This window comes from Heterocephalus glaber, unplaced genomic scaffold (genome assembly GCF_053883595.1).
Source record: "Heterocephalus glaber isolate CG9 unplaced genomic scaffold, H.glaber_assembly_v1.0 deba00000331, whole genome shotgun sequence".
Lineage (NCBI taxonomy): Eukaryota > Metazoa > Chordata > Mammalia > Rodentia > Bathyergidae > Heterocephalus > Heterocephalus glaber.
This window is the reverse complement of record NW_028258142.1, coordinates 37,064,723-37,077,382: the sequence shown is the minus strand read 5'-3', so window position 1 is coordinate 37,077,382 and position 12,660 is coordinate 37,064,723. Positions and strand designations below refer to the sequence as shown.

Below are 12,660 nucleotides of genomic sequence, written 5' to 3'. Positions count from 1 at the left end.
CCTGGATCCTGAAGCCCCGCCCCTGGAGTGCCTGGCTCTGCGACAGCAGGAAGATGACCATCTCCTGGTTATATTCCTTTGTCCTCACTGAGTCTATGACCTTTAGTGGGTTGAATCCCATCCAGGCCATAAGGTTCATGATTGCAGATTTTTTGGGCATAAGAAGCAGCTTAGGAAGACTGGGGGTTGGGATATCTCGGAGCTACGAGTGCTCCAGCACTTCCTGTACTGTTCCTGTACTGTTGGCCGCATCGAGGGGCTGGAGTCAAGGAGGTTCCTGATGAGGTCTTGGGCATCCAGGGAGATGGAGTAGGGGCAAGAGAACTTCCCAGAAAAGATCTTTTGGATTTTCTGTGGCTAATCCCCATAAAAGGGGAGCTTCTCTGTGACCAGTTCATGCCAAATGGCCCCAAGGGCCCAAACATTCAGGGCAGGGCCTTCATACCTCCCATACAAGATTATCTCTAGGGCATAATATTTCAGTGTGCATGAGCCACAGTCACCTCCTGTCCAGGGAGGAAATGGAACCCCAGCCCAAAGTCACAGATCTTGGCGTGACCTTGGGTGTTGATCAAAACATTATGAGGTTTGAGGTCCCCATGTACAATTCCATGGTCAGGACAATAATGCACAGCTCTAATGATATCTTGAAATATCCCTTGGGCCTCCTCCTCCAGCAGCTTGTGGTTTTCAGTCCTGCAGAGGTGTTGCCGCAGGTTTCCCCCCAACACATACTCTAGGACCAGGTGTACTTTGTCCTTAGTCTTGATGACCTTCAGTAAGTGTATGATGTCAGGGTGCTGCAGGTCCTTCAGGATCCCCACCTCCAATGTAATGTAGGCTGCTGGAACCTGTGCTTTCTCTGACTCCTTCACAGCAACCACCATCCCTGTGCCGCAGTGTTTGGCCCGGAAGATCTTACCAAAGCCGCCTTGGGCAATGGGGGCCAGCACACCATAGTTTTCCTGGAGGCTGTGTCTGTGGGAGCCAGTCCTGAGGCCCAGCCAAGATGTTCCCTCACTACCCTCATGCCCACACTGCACATCATGATGTAACCAGAAGCTCCACTCTCCACACCACCAAATCGATCACCAAATCACCAATGACACTCTCTGTCCAACTCCTACGTCACCCACAAGAGATCCACCTGAGCCACAGCCTCATATATCTAACAACTGTGACCTCACCCTGGCTTCTGTGAGGTTGCAGTACCAATAGGTTCAGGGAGATCTGGCCACACCCCCCAGGGCCACCTTGCTCTTGCCCACAAGGACCCTTTGTAATAAAAAGGTTACAAAATTTCTTGCTTGTGTGGGTTATGGAAATTGACACATAAGTTTTTAGAAATTAAAATCCATAGGATGCTCCAAAATCCTTTTCCTTTCTGGTCTGAGAATCTGTAATACCTTTTGTTTTGAGAGATCTCATGATGTCTACACTCAACATATCCAATTCCTTTTTCTTTGAATTCTTACTGGTCTCAGAGTGATGCTACAACTTCACTGACATTAGAATAATGTAATGTTCTGTTTTTGAAACATGTTGAGGCATATTAAAGCCTATGAAGCGGACAGGGAGATACCTATCATAATCATTTCCCCCAAAGACAATTGATAGAGAGGTGCTATACAATTATACACCTTCCCTTGCCTCCTTTTTTTTTTCCCACAGAATGTTTTGTTTTGGAAATGTAAGTTTGTGCTGCTGAGCTCTTGCCTTATTTCATAACTTTGAAGAACAGAGGGAAAGGGTGCTAATTCTTTGAACCAAAGGGGTTGGTATCTAAATCTGGATGTTCCTGATATGACAAAGTCGGTAGGTAGCTGTCTCCTCAGTGACTTTGACTGCATGGCATACATGCACCTACACCATCTGGGCAGAAGGCCATCCCTTTGTGGAGAGTTTTTAGAAAATGCTAACGTACTTTTCTAATTTGAGCTATTTGGTATTGAAAGCACAAGGTTCCTCTAGTCAACATTGATATTAATCGACAAAAAAAGCTGCAATTCAGTCATTATATACAACCTGGCCAAGCTTTTTACCTTGAGATAATTTGTCTCTACCTTGAAACTTGCTGCTCAGTGTTTTTCTTTTCATTTCCAGTTTCCCTGAAGGTATTTATACATAAGGGAAAACAAGAGCAAAAATATACTTGGGTTCTTATTTGTACAAAATACCCACAAAATTAGGGCGAAATTCAACACCAAGCATTCTCTGCCTCCCCCGCCTAACTGTCCATCAAGACACAAAAACTCGAGCAGAGCAATTGAGTCTTACATTTATATCTACATGACATTTAGGAAAATTGAAGACTGGGAGCTACACATACAAGTAAAACCAGTGATTAGAGACAATGAGATTCAGTCTAGAGAAAAATACAGTGATATTATTAAAAAGACACTAGCAAGTCTTTCAGACCCCAAATATAGACTTCACCAAAAAGCTAACAGTTCTAGAATTCATCACAAATGTAAGCGTGGGTTTCTTTTAACATCAATAAAAACATGTTTTCCTGCAGGCATGCATTTAGAACTCACATATTTGAAATTAATTTTAACATTTATCCCATTTACATTTACTGAGACACAGAAGCTCAGAACCATGAAAAGAACAGGTTTTAAAAGAGGCAGTTAAACAGTGAGAGTTCAGCTCGGTCACCAGGTAGATGCCTCTGAGAACTTATTTACTTTCTCTGATCTTTAGGGTCCACTTTCATGATTGGGGGCTCTTATAACACACAACTGTTGTTGTTAAACTGTTGTAAATCTTAACTTAGATGTCACACAAGGCATGACAGATACATGCTTTCAATAAACACTAGGTGCTAAATTAAATTATAATTATTTTTGCTTCAACACCATAGCTGTTTCATGTCTACAATATATTTGGGGCTTAGCCAATAGGTGTACCTCTGAGAAATAGGAATGCAGTGGGAGTTGGGATAAAACTAAAGAAGTTTGAAAAAAGTGTAGGTTGGGCTTGATTTGAAACTGGGAAAAGCTCTGTGGATCAGCACAATAGGCCAGTGTGAACCACTGGGAAAGAATATGTTAAGGCAGGGAGTGCATCCTGATGAACTGACAGTCCAGAAAGCAATAAATAAATCCACTGAGCTGAAGAGGTCTCTTCAGGCTGATTAAAGCAGCAACTTGTCTGATGCAAAAACAGGAAAATCTGACTGGACACCTTGGCAGCAGGTATGGCTAAGGCTGCAGAGAATGGCTTGATAACTTCCTAGAGGTGAACTGGTTACCACACCGGTGAGGATTTTGACTGAAGAAAATACATGGACACAACAACAACCTGGCTCTGAGGAGTTAACTTATAGAATTCAAAGAATTACAAGAGAAATAAAATCAAAGCTCATTGTTGGTCAAACTAAATTTAGAAGATACACATTGTATGAGGAAAGGAGAGTTAGTTTCCTAAATGGGGAAAAGTTTCCTTCAAGAAATAATGTCATTTAAATGTGGGCAATACTTTGATGCTAATGCTGCTGGTAATGATAATGGTGGTGACGGTAACACTAATAAACCACTTTAAGCTGATTACAACTATACTTAATATTATGTATACAAACTATTGTTGGATAGTATCATCACCCCTATTTCTAAACTAGTAAAAGCTACAGCTCGTAAAGATATCTTCTTGGTACATGCAAATGCTGAGAGGGAATTACAGATGAAGAGGGAGAACATGAACAAAAGCAAATAATAAGAACTGGAATGTTTATTTAACAAAATTAGAGTGGACTGGCCTGAATGGTGCTCAAATTAAACAGAGGAGAGTAGTGGGAGATGAATCTGGACAGAAAGGTTATAGACAGCCTTGCAATCCAGGTTTAATATAATTGGCAGCACAGAGTCATTGAAGATATCAGTGAAATGAAATGATAACATAAAGCTCTACTTTAAGAAGTTTGATATGACAGGACAATGTAGAATGATTTAGAGTGTAGGGAAAGAGCTATGAGGAGCTTAGGGGTTATTGAAAAAAGGTCTCAAAGTAATGGTAATATTTTCCAGTTAGTCTTGAATCCTCTCAAAGCAGAAAATTGACCTCAAAATAATTTTATTTTGTAGGCAAGGCTCCTGCAAGTGCAGAAACTGAATTTCTAGAATTCTGAATATGCTGGAGATACCTGGCCCAGAAAGAGATGGGTGAGAATGACAAGCTTGAGGTCAGGTCATTCTATCAGTGGCTGACCTATCTTCTCAGGTGTAAAGAGGGAAAAGTCCACCTATACCTCATACCCACGTTCATTCTTTTTAGTATGGTACCAGATTGTGGGAAAAGACAAATAAATGAACAACTTTTGAACCTTTACTTTGACTTTTGATTCCAACCTTTCCCATCATAATGAAGGTCAACACAAAATCATGTTTAGAATTTTGCAATAAATGACCTCCCAATGTTTCTACTGAGTGCCCTGAGGAAGGAAAAAAAAGACTTGCAAAAAGTCAGGCTTAGATGGAGGAGTAAGATAGATTTACAAGAACAATAAGTGTATAGAAAGAATGAGGTCAGAAGGCATGATTCAAAAGACAATCCTACAACTCGGTATTACTAAAGCTTAACTCTAATAGGCTGGTCTACATATTATGAGTTTTTAGATGAAAATTCCAGTAGAAAATTCACATGGAGCTCACAAGAACTTACCTATTTATTGCGTAGAACTCAAGCTATGAAAAACTCTGAAATTTGATGAAATATTATATAATGATAATCACAAGTCAGTGAAACAGAATGGTATGTTCTGAGACTTGTGCTGGTCAGCCGTGTAGATGATGGGCACCTCAAACTCTGGCTCAGTCCTGATTTCTTTCCATTACTCTGACTTAGTCTCCAAGAAGCAAAGCATACAAAGTAATGAGAATTTGACTGAAATTTGCCTGTATTCTCCTATTCCCTTGCCCCATTTCCTTCCACCCATGACAGTTACAAAACAACACTGTGTTTAATTATGGGGAAGTGAAAAATGAAGAATATTGTCCTGAAGTTACAACAACAGCCTGGTTCTCCTCAATAGTCTTGTATTTTATATCTGGGCAGCATACATTATATCTAAATGCTAAATGGATCCTTTTAACCTGCTACATTCATGAAATTGTCAGACTGGGACAAAACAAAAGTATCGTGGGTATGTTAAAGTCTGGCATTGTGTAAAGATAGCTAATCTTGACACCAGGCAAACTTGAAGTATAATCCAGTGATAGTATGTCTATGTGTAAGAAATTTAATGTTCCTGGCATTAATTTCCTCATCTGTAAAATAACAGAAACTAAATAAAATGACTGGTGAGCTCTTTTAAAATGGAATGTTCCATGAGTCAAACCTTTTAAAGTAATAACCAGTGAATTCAGGCTCCATAGCAGATGGCCGAGCTGGCAATCTCAAGAAAGTGACAGCTTCTTGGCTACCCAATTACACCTTTGAAAGAAAAACAGGAAGTACCCAACTGCTTCCAATTATAATATGCACTGTGCTGGGGAAAGACAAAGTCAAATGTGCTAAAGGCCTAATGAGGTGTGCAGGAGCAACCTCCCTCTGCAGTTTGCAGCTTTTTCACACTGTTAGTTCCCACTGCCTGGTCAGCAGGCATGGAGGGAGAGTCTAGGGAAAAGAGTAGCTGTTTTCCAACCCAAGAGAATGATACAAAAGAAGTCATAGCAATGTCATGTTTCTATTGTTTTCAGACAAACATTACAGAGGATCCTTAAATATTGTTTTGCTTTCAGCATCAATATCCTAATAGGAGGAATGCAAGACATGTTGGAAATAGTCTGATCCATTCTCTACAGTGGTTAGCAGTGTAGCCAAACTCCAGGAAATCCAGATGAAACCAGGACTGTCAGTGATAAAATTGTTACCATTGCTTTCATCAAGGTTGGTGTTATAATCATGAGTATATGGGTGCACCATTGTAGAACATTAGAAATCATTCCTGGTAGAGGTCATAGCTGCCATGAGGGTCCTACCTTGGTTTTGCCACTCACATAGTTAAATTCATCTTACTTTGAATATTTATTGATTTGCAAAAATATGCAAATGAACCCCAATTTATTAAATCAAATAAGATTATGAAAATCGATTGTGAAGCAAAAAACAGATTGCATATTAAAAGTTCAGTGTCTATGTATGGCCATAATGTTACACTAAAATATATTTTTCAGAATATTCTTTTTAAAAATTCTGTGATTATAGAATTTCTAGGCTGGAAAAACATTGAAAAATGTATATCTGTCTCTAGATTGATATCTACAAATATTTCTTCTTAAAGCTTTCTTCAGATATAGATGCCATAATCTTTGATAATCACCTGATGCTTTGTTTTATGTATTTCTCCTTATAGCTAATAGAACCCATCCTCCCTGCAATTCTGCTCTCTTCATCCCTACTGTCATAGAGTATTTAATTTACTTCAATAGTAAGGCTGGATAATTGTGCTGCATATTTAAAGGGTTAAATTAATTGTATATTTTAATTGATCAAGTTTTTAGTAAATTTCACTAAGGTTTGCAATGAATTCTAGTTGGACATTATAGTTTTGTGTGTTTACAAAACTGTTGTATGCTGCAGGTATATCACACCCTATGAACAAGCACTTGTTTTAGACACGTGGTTTAAACAGGCAATATAAAAAAAAGAGTTTATCTCCCTCTTTGATTGTATTTGAATACTACTTTGTTAAAATACCTAAATATGGTAGGCATGATATTTGTACAAAGAAACAGACATACCTTCAGATTTTAAAATATGACTAATGTAATTGAGACCCTTTTTAATTTAATTTTGAAATATTTATGATCACTATTTAATCTAAGTTTGGATTTTGTCCCCAGACTCTAAACAGTCCAGGAGTTTTCAATATGAGGTATAAAAGTTTTTAAGCTATTTTTTTAATTTAATACTTCCACATGCTAATACACCCCACTGATATATTTTCATCATTTTCCAATCATTTGTCACTGTGAGCTTTTAATTAAAATATTGTCATGTAACAGGGAAGAAATAAAATAGAATTCCAAATTAGTTCAATATTTTTACAATCCTGGAGGTGCAGTACCAAACCATGACTTTAGAACATATTAGTCCTGGTATTTATTTCAGTAATATTATTGTTATTATCAAACTATGGACCTTGGACTAGATGCAGAAGATGTGAATCCACTATAAGGTCAAATCTATGTTCTCCAAAAATTCTTTATGTTCCATTTTAGTTTTCTAACTTCTTTATAATATAAAAAGATGACAGATTTCTGTAGGGAATGAAGAATCTATTGAGATTCTTCTAATATGCTATAAAATACTGAATTTTAGGTTAGTGTTCACATTTTCACTCTTTCATATCAAAACCATACTATATTCAAGGTGTCAAGGTATGCTGATTTACCTTGTTAATCTCTACCCAACCTTTCCTCTCCCCTGTACTCCTTGACATTCTATTCGAGGATATCACTTGAAGCAATCAGTGCCAATGGACTGAAATTTAAACCTCAACTAACATTTCTTTGCACTCCTGGAAACAAACACTTTTTAGCGTATATCACCAATATTTTGAGATTTTGTAGGAAAAAAAATGATATGAAAAATTTTCCTAAAGCTCACAGAAAGCATTCTTGGAGAGATAACTGCTGTTAGTGAAAAAAACAAAATATTGGAAGAGTGGATCTGACAGTCTTTTAAAATTATTTAAAATTTTTTTTAAAACAGAGTCTCATTATGTAGTTCAGGCTGGCCTTTAACTCATTATGCAGCCCAGGCTGGCCCCAAACTCATGGCAACCCTCCTGCCTCAGGCTCCCAAATGCTGGGATTAAGGTGTGTGCCACCTCGCCAGGCTGATAGCCTCTTTTAAAAAAAATAATTGAAGTCAAGAGGTTTTGTAACTCTAAAACCTCATCAGTTCTCCTTGACAGCAGGTAACTTTATATAAACCATTGAAAAGGCTTCAAGGTGCACCATGTAAAAAGTAACACATCTCAAGTTTTCATTAATTTAATATTCCTTTGTAACACTTTTATTACTTAAGTATTTAAATATAAAAGTTTCTAGGGAGAAAAAGAATTCATTATGTTGTTAACTGTGGCCATGATAGAATGATGATCCTATGAAATCTTAAAATTTATATGATTATTGTAGTATAAATTAGTACAAAAAAACCCTGAGAATAAATGTTGAATTCAAAATGAAATAGGAGGGCTCTGGGTTCCCCAACTACACTGTATAATCAAGATGAAGAAAGAACATAAAAATAAAGGACTCATATCCAAAACACCACTGTCAACTTCTACATTTTACTTGGGTCCAGCCCTTCCCTAATGTGCTGAATAGCTCAAATATCAAGAATTCCAGAAATAAGTCCATAGTTTATTTTTAGAAAAGCTAAGAAATTTGGCACACAAACTCTGATGTTGATTTCAAAGATTTGCTTAGAAACTGTTATAAATTCAAGCCCAAGATGAGTAAAAATATGGAAATAGGGTAAATAATTACTATAGTCAATTTTGGAGCTGGCAGATTTGATGCCAAATTAACAGACAAAAATAAAAACAAAAGCAGAAATTTAAAAATGTCTCAAGCATATTAAGCATATTTTCTAAGAATCCAATGTTGTTCCCTCACTCTACATAGCCAAGCTTGCTTCTAACTCAGTTTAACAGTGAGGATGATTCTTCTATTCCCTGAAGAACTACCCTGAACTCCTCCAGACCTCACTGCATTCCCTTAAATCAACTTTATTTCCACTGACACATTGAACATCTATCAAGTGTGAACTTGAACTAGTGACTGCTGCTTCAGAGAGGGAGTTCTAACCTCTTCCCCACCCACATCTCATCCCTGGCTGATCATTTGAAAACAGGCAATTAAATGTCATTTGCACCCCTTTTAAAAGAATAAAAATAATTCCAAGTGTTTCCAGTTTCAGTCTCTCTCAATAATCCTTCACTGTTCTTCATATTTATTTGCTGGAACATAGCAAAGGGCTCATTCATTAAGCACAGCAGTGACTAGTGTTGTAATCTGCCTTGGCGACTATTGCAGAATTCTTCTGGAGTAATTTTTAAGAGTCTATACAAATAAGATGAAGAGAAATGCCCAGAGCAGGTGGGTGCTTAACAGTGACTTATTACTCTAGTGATGTAGATTCTATATGCACCTCAATGAACAGGGTGATTTCATCCACGAATGGGATTATTATGAAACTGCTATCACTCTGTCATGAATAATTGATCATCACACTGTTCAGGAAAAAAACAACAGATGTGATAAACAATGAAACAAATGTGACAAAGAGAGAGCTTATAGTTTATTATTTTAATGCCTATTATTTCACCATTTGTGAAGATGCCATAGGCAAAGTCACCCAATCCCTGCATGAATGTGTAAACTGCATGACAAGTAAACAGTATAATAAAGTGATTTATCCCTGCCTATGCAACATTCCCTTTGGGTTTTGTGGAAAATCCATTTCTATGAGAAAGCGCAGAACTGTGTTAGCTCTTTCAGAAAATGAGTAGTTAGCAGAGTTTCTTTTCTGGTTTTCACCCCTTCCATTTCAACATTCTTCTCAAAATTGATGTCCTGTGTGCCCCAAGGGCCCATTCTCACATGGGACCATGAATCCACCACAGAGCTCTAACTCAAGGATTCCGTCCAGCCATCTTCCCCATACAAAGCAATATGTTCAGAATATACATTTTTCTTGCACCAATCAAAGCCTTATATTCTTTCCTTCCCCTATTGCGCTGGTTTTTAGAGGAAAAGTAATCTGATTAGAAGAAATCAGACTAGATCAAGCATTAGGATGGGTGATAACTTCCTACTGACTTTGCAATTTGATGAAATTTCTTTCTAGAAAATAAAACCAAAATGAAACCAAAGAGCCTGTAAGTTTCATTTAATCCACCTAACCTATCAATTTCTGATATCTCTTGAAAATCATAGCATACATCAGAAGAAACCACAGTCCCAATACCTTGAGGCTCTAGTTAAGAATACTTAAAGATATATATGCTCACCACAATGATTTTCATTTATTTCTATAAGTATAGGCAGAGAAAGAGATAAAACATAAAAGGAGATAAAAAGACAATATTAAAAGTTACAATTTTTAGAGTTCCTGGAAAAGGATGGAAATCTTTAAGAGATTCAAGGAGAAATAATGAAAAGTTTTCCTGAATTATTGAATTTATAATTCAAGAAAAGAAATTTTTTAGATAAAATTCTAAAATAGCATGCACAGCATAAAAACAGAAAAATAAGGTTAGAATAAATAAATTAAATGTAAGAAAAATAAGCAGAAGATTCTCAGTATAAGTTATGACCCACATAAAATGGGCTCATAAAATGGGCTCCTCTAATGTTTTACCTAGTTATGAGAACTAGATCCATTTTCAAGAATTTATATGGTACAGTTGCTATAGTATTTAAAAGCAATTCAGCCAAGCAATCATTTAGGAAGAATCAATGGCAATAAAAAAAATACATAAAATTGGCTTCATGTTGTAGAGGAGACAAACAATAACTAAGACACAAAGTAAATTTTTATTATGTTACCGTGTTGAAAGTACTACAGAAAAAAAAACAATGACAGAGAACAGAAAAAATTGAAGAGAATAACAATTTTAGACGTTGGATAAGAAGTCCAGGAAAATTTACATCAAGAAGGTAGTGAGAAAATAAATCATAAATATTTAGAGAAAGAGCCTTCTAGATGGAAGCCAAGAGTGAAATGCAAAGGCCTGGGACCAAAGCATAGTGTGGTTATGATTTATAACTAGATGCCTCCCCCAAGCCTCATGTGATTACAGGTGGGGCTTTTGAAAGGTGATCGAATCATGGGAATGATACAGCTAAATGTGCTGTTAGGAAGTGGAGCCTGGTCAGAAAAGACAGGTCTCTTAGAGCAGGAGCTGTTAGGGCATATCTCCTTCCCCTTTCTTCCCTTTGTGCTATGGTTTCAGGCAGACATGACTGAGCAGCTTTGCCCTGCCATGCCCTTCTAACATTTTGTTTCTTTTGGGGAGCCAGAGGACCATGGACTGAAATATCGGCCAAAATAAACTGATCTTCATTTAAGTTGTAGGTGTCAGACATGATGTCTCACTGATGAGAAAGTGACTAAGACACATAAGTAGTGTGTTCAAGGAATCATGAGGAGGCCAGTACAACTTTCAACTAGTGAGGAACAGGAGAGGATTAGAAGATGAGGTCATAGAGTACAGAGGCATGGATGGAAGAGCTGGACAAATCATATTGTGTTTATACTAATAATTGAATGGAATTTGATTTTTCTCTGGTGTGGAGGAAAAACATCAGAGAGAATTATTTTGAAGACTGATACAATCTTTCCTGCCTCTCAAAAGTGATCATGCTGGAAACTAGATTAAGAAAGATTAACAAGTAAGGAAAGAGGAAGGGAATGGGTCAGAGAGGGGGTTACTGAATGAAGCCAATGGGACAAGAGAGAATGGTGAATTAACATAGAGAAATATGAGTTACCAGGATTGTTTCTTAATATATGTATTTCAAATAGCAAAATCTCCTCCAATTTTCCAGGAAAAGAAGGAGTCCAAAATGACTTCTAAAATCACATAAAACTGGAAGAATGGAGTCATCCTATAGAGAGATGGGAAAATCAAGTGTCAAGTTTGGGGGCAAAAGAGTGAAGCTTCTATTTCAGACCATGTAGGTAATACCTGTACATTGAATAGCAATCAACTAAAAATGTAATGGCTTAAAACAATATAGGTTTATGTCGCACTCAACTATACATAATGGATTTGCTATAACCCTACCCCAATTTTCATTCTTTTAAGACCAAATCTCACAGACAGCTTCTCACTAAAATGTTCCTGATCATTGTGTGAGAAGGAAAAAAAAATATGACAGTTCATACACTAGATCTTAAAACCTGCTTAAAAATGCAGATGGTGCATTTGGTTGACCAAAAGAAAGTTATAGGTCAGAACTATCATAAAAGTTGATGAAGGAAAATAATCCTCTCTTAGCGAGATAGTCAATTATAATGATAATGATGACAATGATGGTTTAACAGTAGTAACAACAATAATAAAGTTCAATGCAATATTTATATGGAGATATTGAGTAGACAGCTGATAAGCATCTGATAGTCAGTGGACAGGTCCAAGCTAGAAATATAATATTGGGTCACCAGATTTAGTTAGTATTTAAAGCCATGACCCTGAATGACATCAACAGAGAATGACCATAAGGAGAAATGGGAAGAAGTCAAAAGATCCATCTGATTATTTGGATAGTCAATAGTTAGAATGAAGAAAATAAAGAACAGCAAAGAAGACTAAAATGGAGAATATGATATGTTATACTGGAAACCAAGGTCAGAAAGTAGCTTGGACCTGTCATCTGAATTCCAGAATCATATATCCAACTGCCTCTGCAACATCTCCACTTGGTTTTTGTGGTGCGTTTTATTATGATTATTATTATTATTATCATCATTACTATTATTGTTATTTACTGTTATTATCACCATCATTATCATTATAATTGGTTAGCTCCCCAAAGGGGGATTATACTACTTACTTAATCTATAAGCTACAAGATTAGCTTTGTGCAATTGTGCTGTAATGAAGAAAAATGTGGCAATAGCTAGAAGGAAAACTATGCACAAATG

At 36.9% G+C, this 12,660-nt stretch overlaps 1 pseudogene; it reads right to left on the bottom strand.

Annotated features, from left to right (window-relative positions):
- Positions 1-135: 135 nt before the first annotated feature.
- On the bottom strand, positions 136-1,071 carry LOC147830107 (sperm motility kinase 3A-like; annotated as a pseudogene).
- Positions 1,072-12,660: the final 11,589 nt, after the last annotated feature.